This window comes from Tauraco erythrolophus, chromosome Z (assembly GCF_009769465.1).
Source record: "Tauraco erythrolophus isolate bTauEry1 chromosome Z, bTauEry1.pri, whole genome shotgun sequence".
Lineage (NCBI taxonomy): Eukaryota > Metazoa > Chordata > Aves > Musophagiformes > Musophagidae > Tauraco > Tauraco erythrolophus.
Genome location: NC_141496.1, coordinates 20,345,119 through 20,362,531, shown reverse-complemented (window position 1 = coordinate 20,362,531; position 17,413 = coordinate 20,345,119).

Here is a 17,413-nt window from a genome sequence, read left to right as displayed (position 1 = left end):
TATTATGTATTTAAATGTTTCATGTTATATTTGGCCAACAGAGAAAAGGAGATAAAATCTCCTGTTGCTGCATTTATGACATTCATCATCATCCTAGGAAAAAGCACAAATCCATAAGTGTAAAAATACATACACTCAGATTTTATGTGCAAATACAAAAGTAGGCTTTTTACAAATGCAGCTGTGTAACTGTGAATTTTGCAGGTATAGCTGGAAAGATCTGTTCAAAATAGGGTTAGTAACAGCCACTGTAACATAAGCCATTAAGATCTTTTATGGAAACTCTAATGCCACCTATACAAATTCTTTATCACAATCAGTTCAGCTGAATAGCTGCATGGGGAATTGTAAAGACAGTAGACAAGCCATTCCATTGATGGCCTTGAAGGACATTGTAATGATCTATTGTCCGAGATCGTCAGTGCTGTGGTTCCTAAACTGTCTTTCCCATATACCACTTTTTAAAGTCATCATAGTTTATGGATGACAATGACTGATTGCATATTTGGAAGCACTGCTGGCAGAAATTATGCTCTAGTTATGACTGAGAAATTTTTCAAATTCCTGTAGTGCAGGTAAAGTGGAAGTAAAAGATAAATAAAAATTGTCTTCCATTATAGCATCTGATAAATCTGCCTTGTTAGAATTCTGATATTGGCTGCTGACAGACTGATAAATCATTGCAGAATCCACGTAAAACAAGTTAGATTTCTTGTACTGTAGGGAAATTTTATGTTGACTTCAAGGATTAGATCAGAATCAGACAGAATTGTGTTTGTAGTAGGTGAAATGCGCTTTTTTACTCGGTAGGCTTAGACTAACATTATTCACTGAATTTCTAGGTACCGTAACAGAGATTCATCCATTGTTCTCTGAATCCTTCTGTGAATAATGGGCATGTCGTTGGGTTACCAGACTAAACCAAACTGAAACAGCCTTCATTTAAAAAAAAATATTCAATCTGAAATACTTTTTTTTTTTTCAAAATAGAAAAAAAAGTCTCAGTGCATGAAAAGGTATATAGGATGTCATGTGCAGTGTCATGTATAGTAGATACATTGGATTTTTCTACATGGATGTGTGGAGGGATTTCTTTGGAGAATTTATTTGGGCATTTCCAATCCAGATGTGGAAGCACTGTGCAAGAAGTACAAGAATCCACTGATTTGTTAAAGCCCTATACTATTGATGGCCGTATATAGTTTGGTCAGGATTGCTTCTGCTCCTGTGTTCATGCACACAACACCAAGAATAGCAAATAAGAACAGTAAACAGTGTTGTAATGAGCAATAAAAATATGCTTCAGTTTTCCTAAAATAACATTATAGAGATATTCTCAATTTGGAGATGGATGTTCAAGTTTAATTAAGCTTAGTAGCTGAGAAATACAAGAAAGACTGTGGAAAACAAAACAAAAAAACCAAAACAAAACAAAATGTGGAAGATATGAAATAGTTCAAAATTTTTAAGGTGGATAGAAATATACCCTGTTAATCCCACTAAATCCAAAATCAACAAGGAAATTGACAGTATAATTGTGAGGGCTGATCTGGCTCCTGGGTCCTTCTGAGCAATGATGTATTTATACTGCAAAACCATGTAATGTATCACTGTAATTTTGTATTTTACAGCCTAAAGCTTTGTAAGGTTGAAAGCTTAATAAATAGGTAAGTAAGGGAGAAGAAGCACTTCAACGCTGTATATAATCCAAGCAAGCTTTAGAGTCCTGTGTATCTTTGTAAGTTCCTCTAGGAAGTAATCTCTGTTTTGGAAAGGTACTATATGAGTACTTTGCTTAATGATTCTTCACTGAATTGGGGCTGTGGAGCCGTTGCATTGAATGTGTCAAATTTGTCACCATATAGTTACCTTCTGAAAGATACATAGTCACTTAAGATTCTCTTCTTTGTATTTGATGATGTTGATGAAATATTATCAAAATTTAAATTACTTCAGTAGTCTCAATAACAGAAATCACACTAAGCAATATAATTCATTCTAGACTCTCACAGCTAACTGTATTCTCTAACTCAGAACCAGCCAGATCACAAATGAGATACAAATTTTAAACTCCTATCAGAATTCGAATTTGGAGCTTGATAGAGCCTGTTCTAAACCTAAAACAGGCATTTTATGAAAGTCCTATAGTTACTAACTAAACACAGAGAATATCTGACTCAGGATCTGGTTTCAGGGTTGAGACCTGTCATGTAGCATAGAGAATTGATTTTAGTGAAGTCTATTCAGAATTGCCTTTATAGAGATTTTGATAACAATGTGAATTGCCATATTTGGTTTTACCACATAGCATGTTCGTTAAAGCACAGCATTGAAACTATTATTGTGTATAAAAATGGTGCAAGACAGTATTTATTAAGAATAAAAATGGGTCATTTAATTTGCTTGATGTTTTCCTGTCCAAAAATTTAAATGGTAGTGAAAATGGTGTCTGTCTTTTACAATCCTCATTAAAAAAAAATATATCCAGGAAAAATCGTTGGTACAGATTAACCTATGTGTACAGTGCTTGTTTGTAGTGTAAATGGACTTTTCTTTGTGCATACAATATTGCTACCTTTAACAATCTGTCCTGCTTAGCAGAAGCTCTTTAATTTAGCAACGTAACTGCTTCAAAACACTTCTCCTTGCTTTCTTTTCAAACAGCCATTTTTTCTAGTACTGTTCTGATGACCTTGAGGAGTGTTATATCCTGTTTCTATTGTCCTAATGCCCCAGTTAGGGTCTTTGATAGCTTGCTGATAATTTCCTTGCTGTGTTTGTAAGTGATAATAATTTTAATAGATTACTTTGACATTTCTTTTATTTCAGATTAAAACTTTATGTTGCATCTCGTTTGATTCTTAGTTTATTAGTTCTAATATTCAGTGACATGTCTGTCAAGTCAAAATGAAGGCAGAATAAATAAATAATAAATAATGAATAAAGAGTTATTACCAATAAAGAGATATTACCACTCTTTATGAATTATTTTTTCTATTACAACAGAAAGACCAACCCGATTATTTTTTCAAGGACACTTCACTCATTTCACACATTTGCATAAGACTCCTTTTGTCAAAATTGACCGAAAAAATGTGACAGTTATCCACTGAAATAAATGCTCAATTACTCAGCTATTAAAGAATGTGTTCAGTGTACTGCCACGTACTAGAAAAATCCATCATGGTGAAAATTTTTTGTTTTGGTGGAAGTTTAAGTGCCTAACCCAACAATTAATTTTAAATTCAGTAAGCCAAGTAGTTGACTAAAAATCTATTGATTGCGAGCAATTTGGCAAAGGGAAATATCTGATAAAAAAAAAACAACCCACAACACATTGAATCTTCTGCTGAATATTCACTTACGTGTTCCAAAAGAGGGCAGCAAATGTCTGCCGATCTGGAGCTTTCAGTTCTGGTCAGCAGTGGTCACTGATGGCAGACTGATGCAGACCTTTCCTATATCCACATCTTAAAGTACTTGTGTGATCAGAAAGGATTTTTCGAGGAAGGGATGTAAACCTGATTGGCTCATCTGTACAATATGTATCTTTTAAAATACTAACAGGAGGAAGAGACTGCATGCTGGGCTTTTCTTTTATCTTATTCCAGGTCTGGTAAAATACGGTTCAGAATAGATATGACAAAATAACCTGTGCGATTCACAATAAAATCTCTCATAGGTTCTTTTACAACCGTATTCAATTTCATCCTTTTTTTCTCTCCCATAATAGTGAAAGTATTGTATAAAAATAAATAGCCACCCTCCCCAACCCAAATGTACGTGCAGGAAACAAACAAACAAATCTTTTGCAATCTGGAATTAGATTTCTTACAGTACAGTACAGTAGGGGGGCATTAGAACCAACACACTTCTTCAGAAAGGCTAAGCAGAAAAAACATGGATGAAATTAAGAATTAAAAACTATAAATCTGAAAAATAGAGTAGAGATATATATATAATTTATTGAAGATTTGACAGTTCACATTACACCTTCTCCTAAAGATTAGGAGATTACTCTCATCACTGTGAATGTGTATTCTTACGTGCACACTTGCACACACTTATGCATGCTTTTGTGACTTTCAAATACCACATTTTCCACTTGTTCGTATGGATGCTCATTACCAAAGTAGCCACAGAAAAATAAGGAAGGAAAAAAATTCAACTGCCACATAAAAGCAAAGAAGTAATTAAAAATACGTCTCTCTCTGTTTAATAACTAGAATGGGGATTTTTAACCACTCTAGGATATTTCTGGTTTTTTTCCAAATCTTTTTTAAAAAATAGAATTTTGAAAATAACAACATAATATGTTGAAGGTGTTTTGGCTTGCTTTTGCAGAATTGGAAGATATTTCATAGAAAAGTGCGTCGGAATGGCTTGCAAGGACAGAAGGTATAGCTGTAAGCTAATATCAAAAGGCACACTGCGCATGATGAACAAAATACTCAAAATATGTATGTATTGATAAATTCCTGTAGTGCTGAAGTATTTGAATTTTGTGCATTTGTTCAGCACGTTAGAAGGCTCTCAGCCTATCCTCTTTTAGTCTTCTTTCCAGTGTATTAACATTATGTGTCTCCTTTAAAAGCATTTGGGTTTTCTGAGTATTAATTCACTTGTTACTTGTTGGCTGAAGGTTATTATTAGAACTTTATATTCCTATCTGAAATGCTCAGATCAGGGCTAAATCCAGACTTAAAGCAGGTTACTCGAGGCCTTGTTCAGCTGAAGTTTCAAAACCTTCAGGAATGGAGATTTCACTACCTCTCTGGATAACCTGTTCCGGTGTTTAAACACCCTCATGGGGAAGAACCTTCTCTATGTCCAGCTGGAATTTCCCTTGTTTGACTTCATATCTGCTGCCCCTTCTTCCACTGTGCACCTTCCAGAAGAGTCATCTATGTCTTCTCAACAACTCCTTTTCATACACAAACACATCTCCAGAAAGAGTTCACTAGAAAAACAAGTGACAAACTCATTTTCCAGGCATTATCCACCAGGATTGCCAAGTCCTGTTCTGTGTAGTTGCTACCTAGCCAACCGGGCCCCGAACTGTATTGATGTATGAAGGTACTCTTCCTCAGAAGCAGGACATTGCATTTGCCTTTGTTGAGCTTCAAGAGGTTGTTGTCTGTCTATCCCATCATTTGAGCATGGTGACCTTCAAATACACACAGAGGAAGGAAGAATGTACTTTCCATAACCATGATGGACAAAAGAAGAGGTTGTGGATTAACCTGTAGCAAGAGAGATCTAGGTTAGATGTTAGGGACACAACTCAAGTAGTAATATGGGTGAAGGACCAAAGCTGGTTGCTTCAGAAGGCTGGGATATCCCTATCATTAGAGTTCAAATGGATTAGACAAACATCTGACAGGAAAGAAGTAGGACTGGATGCACCTGTCTTGGGATAAAGGGATTCAGTAAAGAGAAGCAGAGATGAGATCACCTCCAGTACAGCTGGTTTTGTAAATGGGCCTTAGGCATTTGCCATGAGCTTGATTTCTCAAATGATGGAAAAATTCAGATTTCTTTATACCACACAATTCTTTATGGGATGGTTTCTGATAGATATAACTCTAAAAGAAATGTCTATATTTCATTTATGCAGAGAAGAAAAAGTCCTATTTTCTACTAACTGGACTAAAATTATCGGCATCTAAGTTAGAAACAAATGGAACTTAGTCCTCTTAGAAACTGAAGTTGTTTTGCTTTCCTCCCCTATTTTTTCATTTATAGAACAATTGCTCTTGATATTTCCTTCAACATTTTTTAATTCTCACTCAGTAGCTAAATAAATGTAAACAATTACAATGGTTATGTTGCTACTGCAACTAATTGTAATATTAAATTCCTCCTGTGAATGGAATTTTAATGTTCTTGGTGGTGTTTTGTCAGCAATTTTCCTGCTGTTTAAAAGATCAGTGTCTAATGGGATTAAGGTGGATAATCAAATCTCAAACTGGAATCAGGGTATGAGATTTGGATGCCTGGGGAGTACTTCCTTACTAAATGTGAATGAAAGATGTTCAGCCCTTACAGTGGAGAAAAATAAATGGAAGGCCATATCTTCACACTGTGGTGTTACCTCAGACTTCTTGGCAAGTAACTTGGACTCCTTTTCTGATAGCCAGACCATTAGACAACATGAAGAGTAAATCAAGCTCATCATTCAATATTTGTGTTTGAAACAATATTTCCAGGAATTTCATAGTGTATGACATTATTCAGAGGATATTGCAATGTGGTTTTGCCTACGATTTTTAGTATTGGTAATGATTTTAATTCTCCCATCTCAGACACAACTCTGGGCCCTGTGCTTGAGTGTGTGCAAGTGAGTTGGGATGAAGGAGTATGCCTGGTGTTAGATGATGATTACTTCCTGTGTGTGATCTGCACGTGGGAGCTATGAAACTTTGCAAATAGTAAAATATAAGTGTTAGTATCTGATTTCTGTATGGGAATATTGTCTATGCAAGTTGAAATAATAAAAGGAGAAAAAAATTGGTATCTAGCAAAATCCTGTCAATTGTTATCAGATCTGCTTTGAGTACTGTGTGTAAGCTGGGACACAGTGATAGACAGAAGGCAATCCGTAGGAGAGAATGGGCATCAGGACATTGTCTCATGCATTTGGTTTGGTATGGCCTATGGGTATAATTTCTGAAAGCGGTCTTCCATCCCCACTTCCCTTGCTTTGTTGTTATCCAAGGAAAATAATTTTCTTACATCAGAAATAAAGGATAAGAGTGTTTATTCAGATGATTGTCATCTTATTGGCTGATACAGATAGTGAATGGAAGACCATATGACACGTCTGTGGAAAATGCTTGAGCTGAATATTTATGTTTTATAGCTAGGATCTGTAGTAGATAGGTGTCTTTTGTAGTTTCTGTGGAGAAAACCATATATAACACATATTCATCATTGTTTAAATGTATATGTTTCAGAATATTTTTTAATTTTTTCAATGTTTTCTAAACTAGGAATTGTCCTGCAGCAGTACAGAGGCCATTTTCTCAGAGATATTAATTTTAGTCCAATGACATCTGAAGTTATGCTAATATATGCAAGTCCATATCTGGAGGTGGACCACCTCCTTGCCCTCTCTGCCTTCTCAGGTGCCTCATGTACAACAGATATGAAGCTTTGGATGTGGAAGGCCAATCAATGGATGATGGTCCATCTACTCCAGAGATGTTGCCAGGGTCAGAAAGGCTTACCTCTCATATCATGACCAGCTTCACAAGTAAGAAAAGATGAGTTATAGTTGTAGGCAACTCCCTTCTGAGGGGAACAGAAGGTCCAATATGCTGGACAGGCCCTCCCCTTAGGGAAGTCTGCTGCCTCCCTGGGGCTCGGGTTAAGGACATTGCTAGGAAACTTCCTAGCCTGGTACGGCCGTTGGACTATTACCCGTTACTGCTCTTCCATGTAGGCAGTGATGAAGCTGTGATGCATAGTCCAAGGGTGATCAAAAGAGACTTCAAGGCCTTAGGATGGTTGTTAAGGGAGTCTGGAGCACAGGTTATTTTTTCCTCTCTGCTTCCAGTTGCCAGCAGTGACATTGAAAGAAACAGGCATGCCCAGTCTATTAATACATGGCTCTGTGGTTGGTGTCACTGCCACAATTTTTGATTTTTCAATAATGGGATGGCCTACATGGTACCAGGATTGCTGGCAGCAAATGAGATTGAGCTTTCTCAAAGTGAGAAGAGGGTCTTTGCTCAGGAGCTAGCAGGACTCATCGACAGGTCTTTAAACTAGACTTGAAGGGGGAGGGGGATAATATCAGGCTTGCCTGAGACAAGCTGAGAGCACCTGAAGAGCAGCAGAAAGGAATTCCAGACACTCCAGCCAGTAAGTCAGATTCACCGGGAGCCCAATTTAAATGACTCTGTGCAAATGCACATAGCATGGGGAATGAACAAGAGCAAACACAAGTAGCATGGGGAATAAACAAGAGGAGTTAGAGATGTGTGCACACCTGCAGAGCTATGATCTTATTGGCATCACAGAGATGTGGTGGGATGGTTGCTATGACTGGAGTGTTGGAATGGAAGGATACAGGGTCTTTAGGGAAAACAGGCAGGGGAGACAAGGAGGAGGAGTCGCTCTCTATGTTAATGGTCAGCTGGAGAGTAGGGAGCTTTGCCTGGGGATGGATGAGGTGTCAACAGAGAGCTTATGAGTCAGGATTAAAGAGAGGGCAAGGAGAGGTGATGTTATAATGGGGTCTGCTACAGGCCACCTGACCAGAAAGACTAAGTGGATGAAGGCCTCTGTACACAGATAGAAGCAGCCTCAAATTCATGAGCTGTGGTCCTCATGAGGGACTTCAGCCACCCCGGTATCTGTTGAAGGGACAACAGAGCAGGGCATAAGAAATCTAGGAGGTTCCTGGAATGCATTGATGAAAAATTTCCTTCACCATGTGATGAAGGAACAAAGGAGAGTGCTATACTGGACCTTATTCTCACCAACAAGGAGGGGCTGGTGGGGAAAGTGAAGCTCAAGGGCAGCCCTGGCTGTCGTGACCATGAAATGGTGGAGTTCAAGATCCTTAGGGTGCTGAGGAGGGTGTACAGCAAGCTCACTACCCTGGATTTCAGGAGAGCAAATTTTGACCTCTTCAGGGATCTCCTTGGTAGAGCACCATGGAATAAAGCCCTGGAGGGAAGAGGGGTCCAAGAGGGTTGGTTATTATTCAAGGATCGTCTCCTCCAAGCTCAGGAGCAATGCATCCCAACAGAGAGGAAGTCAGGCAGAAACACCAGGAGGCCTGCATGGATGAACAAAGAGTTCCTGGACAAACTCAAACACAAAAAGGAAGCCTACAGAGGGTGGAAGCAAGGACAGATAGCCTGGGAGGCTACTGGAAAGAAATTGTCCAAACAGAAAGGGATCAGCTAAGGAAAGCTAAAACCCTGATGGAATTTAATATGGCCGGGGACATCAAGGGCAACAAGAAAAGCTTCTATAGATACATCGGTGAAAAAAGGGAGACTAGGAAAAATGTGAGTCCTCTCCAGAAGCAAATGGGAGACCTGGTTACCCAGGATATAGAGAAGGCAGAGGTACTCAATGACTTCTTTGCCTCAGCCTTTCCTGACAAGTGCTCTAGCTGTACTGCCCAAGTTGGAGAAAGCAAAGACAGGGACTGGGAGAATGAAGAACCACCCACTGTAGGACAAAATGAGGTTTGAGACCATCAAGGAACCTGAAGGTGCACAAGTCCATGGGACCAGATGAGGTGCATCTGCGAGTCCTGAGGGAACTGGCGGATGAAGTTGCTAAACTGCTATCCATCATATTTGAGAAATTGTGGTAGTCCGGTGAAGTTCCCACCGACTGGAAAAGGAGAAACATAACATCCATTTTTAAAAAGCTAAAAATATATAAGGTCTTACACTCTACTGTCTTATAGGAATGCATAATAGGCAAAAGGATATTTCTTTAGAGTAGTTTTATAAATATTAAAGAGGTGTGAAAGAAAAATCAGCTACAAGTTAAGAATAAATACACTGAAATTGAAATACGTGAAATTGTCCTGCTCTAAGACTAGAATTTAGCCAGTTGTGAAACAACCTGAAAAAATATATTAAGAAGTCAGCATTTATTCACGGTTTAAGTGTACATAAATTAGATTCATTTTCACAGTCATTTGCAGATCTACTTCTGTCAGGATATGTGATGCTATGTAGAATCATAGAATGGTTTGGGTTGGAAAGGATCTTAAAGATCATCTGGTTCCAACCCCCAAGCAGTAGGGACACCTTCCACTAGACCAGGTTGCTCAAAGCCTCAACCAACCTGGCTTTGAACACTTCCAGGGATGCGGCATCCACAGCTTCTCTGGGCAGCCCGTTCCGGTGCCTCACCACTCTCAGAGGGAAGAATTTCCTCCTTATATCTAATCTATACCTACCCTCTTTCAGTTTAAAGCCATTGCCCCTTGTCCTATGACTACACACTCTTGTAAAAAGTACCTCTCCAGCTTTCTTGTAGGCCCTCTTTAGGTACTGAAAGGCTCCTAGAAGGTCTTCCTGGAACCTTCTATTTTCCAGACTGAACAACCTCAACTCTCTCAGCCTGTCTTCAGAAGAAAGATGCTCCAGCCCTTGGATCATCTTTGTGGCCCCTCTCTGGACCCACTCCAACAAGTCCCTGTCCTTCTTATGTCAGGAACCTCAGAGCTGGATGCAGTACTCCAGGTGGGTTCTCACAAGAGCAGAGTAGAGGGGCAGAATCCCCTCCCTGGACCCACTGGCCATGATTCTTTTGATGCAGCTGAGGATACAATTGGCTTTCTGGGCTGGAAGTGCACATTGCCGGCTCATGTTGAACTTCTCATCAACAAACACCCCCAAGTCCTTCTCCTCAGGGCCACCAAGAGCTCCACCCAGCCTGTACTTGTGCTTGGGATTGCCCCGACCCATGTGCAGGACCTTGCACTTGGCCTTGTTGAACTTCATGAGGTTCTCACAGGCCCATCTCTCTAGCCTGTCAAGGTCCCTCCGGATGGCATCCCTTCCCTCCAGCGTGCTGACCACACCACAGAAGCTTGATGTCATCAGCAATCTTGCTGAGGGGGCACTTGATCCCACTGTCCATGTCACCAACAAAGACGTTAAACAGCATCTGACCCAGTACCAACCCCTGAGGAATGCCACTCATCACAGGTCTCTGCTTGGACATTGAGCCATTGACTGCAAATCTTTAAGTGCGACTATCCAGTCAATTCCTTATCCACCAAGTGGTCCATCCATCAAAACCATGTCTTTTCAGTTTAGAGACATGGATGTCGTGCAGGACAGTGTCAAATGCTTTGCACAAGGCCAGGTAGGTGAAGTCATTTTCTCTTCCCTTATCCACCAAGGCCGTAACCCTCTCATAGACGGCCACCAAATTTGTCAGGCACGATTTCTCCTTAGTGAAGTTGGCTGTCAGTGATCACCTCCTTTTTTCCCATGTGCCTTAACATAGTCGCCGGGAGGATCTACTCCGTGATCTTGCCAGGTACACAGGTGAGACTGACTGGCCTGTAGTTCCCTGGGTCTTCCTTTTTTTCCATTTTTTAAAGGCAATCTATTGTTTCTAAATATTCTCTAGACACACTTTAAAAAATATCTGTAGCAAATTGTAAACAACCTGTAAATGAGGCACATTCTGATTATGGGTACTGTATTTGTTTAATATGTTTCCTATATATGTAATGCATTTTAATTAATTCTTTTTCAGTTGAAATGATGTAATAATTAAGTTTCCCTTTTTTACTGAAGATTATGATTGTGTTTCTCATCTAGTGACATTTGTATTAAACACATTTTTCTACCGATGTTTTTCCTTAATCAAAATTCTTGGCAGTGGTTTGTAAACATAGATCTAAATTCAACTCCTGTTGAAGTTAGTGGGAGTTTTCTAGGTATCTCTATGGCAGCCAAGTAATATTCTTAACATAAACTACTTTGCTCAGTTCCTGTTTTAGAATGTTTTTTTGTGGAGCTGTCCCTGTGCCAAAGCAGACATTCTCACATTCATGCTTTCTTGACTGGAAAATATAATTTAGCAATGAGGAAAGAGTTCTTTTTTTCCTGCAGAAAAGAACAATTGATCTTAAATTACTTTATGTGGAAATATGTATTCCAATGCTAATAATAGAGTTTCTTCCCATGTTTCTCATTTTAACTCTTGAAATTTTGATTTTAAGAAAACTCTGACTAATCATGTGATTTTAAGGCTCTTACTGAACGTATCTGCAGGCATATTACTAAATAAGAAGTAGTATTTACAGATGTAATTCAGACATAATTTCTGACACCAAAGCCTAAAACATTAAAAAATTGCAGAAAAAAATATATATTTTTGTCTTTGCACATTTAATCACTTAGATGTGTGCCTGATTTTTGCAAATTAGGAGAAACTATGCTGATAGACTGCCCAGTGTGCTCTTAAGACATGTCATAAAACATAATTTCCACAAGAATAGTTCACTGAGGCAGAATAAAGGGAGGATCAAATCAATAACAGAAATGGCAGTCATCAGTTTTTAAAATTGTAAGGATACACGCATGTGATTTAAGATGAGCTGGGTCTTAAAGGAAGATAAGCTGAGTAGAAAAGTTATTGCTGTCAATTAGAAATCACAATCCACATGCTACACATTTTGGATGAGTGCTGCTCTCTGATAAAGAAGATTTTGCTTAATGGCAACTCTAGGGATGTACTGATGTACATTGTCTGAGGATATGACCCACTGCTTCTAGACCTCAACACCTCAACACTGCAAAGTGCAATAGAACTGTGTGGGAATAAAATGCATTGACCAGACCATTTTTTACATGGCCACATTAACACAGCATAAAAACTGATCTATGAGATAGACTTTGCATTTGAATGCTGCCCTTTACATAGAAGGTTATGCTTTGTGTACTATTTTTCCTCTGCATTCATGTTTACCAAGCACAGGGGGGACAATGAGTACAAAAGGACTCATTCTACGTATCGTATTGTTTAGCATGTTCTTATACACACAAAGCCAGGGAGTTAAAACTACAGATAAAAATGGTCTTGCAGGAGCCGGACATCCAAGGCCTAAAAGACTGTGTGTGCTGTGGCCTGAAAGCCCAGACAGACATAGTTAAGTCTGTCACTAGAAGCAGACGAAATGTCAATCCCAGAAATATCAAGTCAATTATCCCACACGGCGATGTTCTCCAGCTTTCTGTCAGCCATCCCAGTATCACATGTGTATGGTTGTAATTTAAAACACTGTGTGCCTTGTCCTGCCTGTTCTGCATTTTCCGACACAGCACATTATATACAGTATCCTCTGGATACCTGTTGGGATAGAGTATAACCATGCTGTAGTCATGGTTTCTGTCGGTATTCCCCTGCTGATGTACACAAGACAATTGATGACAACTGAATTATTGCACCTTTTGCTGGTGATATTACTGATTGAATGATCTCTTTCAGCTGTTCATCTCCACCACTTTCCTAGTCATTTTGCTGCCCTTTCTCCCCCATTTCTGTTTTGCATACCGGCTGAGTGATCTCTGATTGCCGATTAACTCTGGTGAATCTTCTGCAACATAAGCAATTTGCTCAACTTTGAATGTCATGTGTTCAGATTCTAAGTTATGATGATGATTGCACATTTAGTTTAAAAGTGTTTTGCACCCACTTTCATTGCTTATTCAAGTCCTATAAATAAGAAAATTCGAAATGCAGCTCTTCTCTATTGCTGTAGATTGACTGAGCCCCCTGAGGCATAACTGTCTCCAAAGGGCTTAATGAGATGACAAATCGTTCAGCCTTAAGCTTGTAGGGAACATGTTATGAACATCAGTGCTGGATTGTAGTTAAGAGCTGTAGATATGATAACATTTACCATCTGTACAAAGAAACAGTGTAATTTATTGAAACAATGTAGGTAACAAGACATTGTAAGTAGCTCTCCTCTTCCTTTCATTTCCTCCCTCTTAATGCTGATTGCAAGATTTCACCTCTCCATTGGGCCAACAGTAAGTCTGACACACAGTCCGTGTCCTTTTTAGACAGATAGTTAATGACAGTTCTTAGCTATACCCATTTCATGAATTCAGTTCCTTTTTTACTTTGTGACTGACAAGTCTACTGCCTTCATTCAGATAGATGGCAATGTGGAAATTCTCAGCAGCTGAGTATGATCGTTTCTTTGCTTACTTGAAGGCTGCATCCCCAAAGGTAAGAATGCAAGTGCAAGTAAAGGGCTATTGATGAATATTGCTCTACAGAACCTGTCAAGAAGAGTATGACAAGTGTCACATTCTCCAGCATTAACCCCCAAAGGGGTTGACTCTTGACCAGCCATAGAAGCATAGTCTTCATAATGTTAATAAAAGATCCTATTATTAGGGCCACTGATAAAGAGAATATACCACTCTAGAAACTAGGTTAAACCAGGAGTTAATTGTGATGGCTGCAAAAAAAAAACCATCAGCTGAAAGTAAATCCTAACTGTGAGTGTGACTTAAATTCAGGCCAGCACTGGCCAAGAATGAATATACAATGAAACGAGGATTCAGAATCTGATACACAGATCTGTAGCATTGCATTCCCCTTGGTAACACCACCTAAATATAGCAACAGATTTTGCTGATGGTTATGTTTCTTTCTTACTTGATTATAAAAATCAATTCTAAAGCACAGTTTCATAAAGTACTTAGAGATAAGTTATGCTATGTAGTGACTGCCCTATCACTACAGTGCAAGGAAGTCATTAACATTAACTATCCTTGCCACTCCAAAGCCATATTGTATCAGTTACAGACAAAGAGTAAAACAGGGCATCAGGATAAACTAACACTATGGAATCTAATACTAGAAAAGTAAGCTTCATGAAGATCTTTAGATTGAAGGACTTTCCAGGTGTCAATTTGAGAGGCATATCCTTTAGATTTCCCCTAGAGATGTTGGTAATGTCCTTTAGATCATAAGATACTCCTGCAAAATGAATTCCTGCTCCTCTTTCCTAACTCTCCTCCCTGCCCCCATCCAAGTATGAGAAAAAGGAACAGAATTCATAATACAATGTCTAGGAGAATTATAATTTTTATATACTGTTTGAGCTTCTGCATAATAGAAATGCCGCTTCTATAAGAAAGAACTTCCATTTACAGAAGATACACATTCTTAGGATACCCAAGGCAGCACAAATTTAACTTAACTTCTTGTCTACTTTTTTTTTTTATTTTTCATACATTCTACTAGGTTACAAATACTAGTATAATAGTATAATAATATATTTTTCCTTCGGAGAAAAGTAACAAAAAAGTAAATAAATCACATCATCTCTTTTTAATTCAATATAGGATTTCTGAAAGAATTTCTGAAACCTAAATTTTGGGGGCCTTTGTTGACCTTTAATAATATTTTTTAATCTTCAGTAAGCATTCATTTTATACAAGTGGAAAATAGAGTACTCTGCTGTACTAAAACTACTGATCCAGGGAAAAAAAATCATAACTGTTCCAAATCCCTAGGAATCCACAGCAAACTCGGTGGGCCGAATGCTGTTCTCACTTACACCTTTATGTACACAAAACTGCTTCACTGAAAACCGCTTGATTCCTTACACCACAATGAAGGAAAAGACTGGCTTTGGCCAAAGATTCTACATCCAGTTTAAAGTATCAAATAGTAACATTTGCAGCTCAGTATTTATATTAAAAAAATAAGGGCATGGATTATCTGAAAACAGAACAAATTCCTTTTACTTTTATGAACTAATATTATTAAGTGCAGCACTGAAGGAATTGACTCCTTCCACCGTTGACTGCAATTTCAGTCTGTGCCATGGCCTGTTTCACCTTTGTTGCACAATATAAACTGACCTCAGCTGCATTTGTTCATCTGTATTGGATTTGCTGTCTCCATTCTTTTTGCCAGGCTTTCTCATTAGTCCTTTCGGGCTTGAAGAAAGTTTTTTTCTCTCCCTAGATTGTCTGGTGATAGAATTTCTGTCTAAAAATTATTCTGTCTTGCCTACCTGTGCTTTTGTTCAAATTTTCCTTGCCCCTTTTACCCTTTCCTCCCCAAGGCTCTGTCTGATAGATACTGATCTTCTAGTTATGTTATGCTGAGCAGCCTGGTAATCTGTGAGTACTCGTCCTTAGAGAATTGCTACAGTCAGTTTTCAGAGACTCAAGAATCTCTTCTCAGTACATGAGCTGCTGCTTCTCCATTCAAAGGGCTGGAGTACTATTCAGTACTGTGCTATTCAAATGTATTAGCCATGACCTAGGTTTTTACCCACGTCATATCTGACAGTTTAACATCAAAGTCTCTCATGAAAGTTGTGCAGATAAGAATTACTGTGAAAAACAAAAGGAAGCTTCTCAAAGGAATAAACAATAAACAACTCATAAAAACTGTGTCTAGTCGTACTGGGGTAAATAGCAGGGAAATTGTGTGTAACACGAGAGGAATTACTAACCATGTATCTTGGAACTAGTCCTAAGATCATAAACATAATAACTTCAGAGCTGAAATATTTTGAAAATTTTGAATACTTCCATAAGAACTGCTAAGACTGCATATGAAAAGATATTTTAAACTAAGCTCAATTTGGAGATCGTCAGAACAGTGAGTCTACGATGTAGACAAAAAAATAAAGATTAAATTTCCTGTAGTACCTGCACAGCAAAGGCATGTATGTGACTTGCTCCAGGTTCCTGTGGAGGATAGTGATCCCTTTTTCATCTGCTTATTCCTGCTACTCTTCTTTGTGCACTTTACCCTGTAATATGACAAAATTATTGGATTTGCTTCCTGCAAACCTTCTGAAGATCTGAATATGGAACAAGTCATCCCACTGTTTAACAACCGTCATTTCAGTTTACAGACTAACTATATGCTCATGGTCTTACACAGGATTTCTGAACTAGCTGTTTCATCTCCAGCTCTCCTGAGACTTGGCTCCCAGCAAGAACATTACCTTTGCAACAAGCCTGAACTCTGCTTGGGTTTCGTCTTTAAACACCATTTCCCATAGCAATAATCTGTGGATCTTTAAATTTTCTTTTTTAATGTCAACTTGATAGTTATTGGTTTACTGTTCAATTTTCTTTATTTCTATATTAACATAAATAATGAAATGGAACTCCTTGTCGTTTACATGGATATAGTGTGAACCCTGGGGCTTCCTCAAGCAAGGGGAACATAGTCACTTCTTGAAAACGTATAATCTAAGAAAACAGAATCTATAATCTGTCCTGGTGGAAGCTGTGAAAGGAGTGTTTGAGATGAATAACACTAAAACAGATCACATTGGGAGGTACTAGGGACTTGTGTCCTTTGTTTTCTCTTTTTCCTCTGTTAGCTTAAGGACCAAAACATTCTGATTCTTTTGAATGTCAAACACATCTTGCTTAACCCTGCAGAAATGTAATTTTTTAAATACAAGTACGTTCTCACAACAAGCACTTTTTTTACACCCTTGCTTTTTCATTCAGCATACTTTACCTTGCAAATTGCTCTGCAGTGCAAGCCCTCATCCAAGCAAATAAAACTGCATTGTGAAAATGGCTGTTAGTGAAAAAAAAAACAAAAACAAACTGGGGGAAAAATTATTTCTGTCATCCTGGAATTGACTTTCAATGAATCACTATTCATTCTGGGTCATTTATGGAACCAGCTCAGTTTATTAATGACGTTAGCTATTATTCCTGTTGCAGATTTCAAGGTTTTCTACTAGTCTTTTCAACATTGGTACTACAGGTTTAATACATGTTTGAGTATCACATATAGTTCAGTTACACTTGAGCATTTGTGTTTTAATATATGATCCTCAAAAGGAAGCAAAACCATCATGTTGCTATTACAGCATCTTCACAGCAATGTTTTACAGAACCTGTTTCCCAAT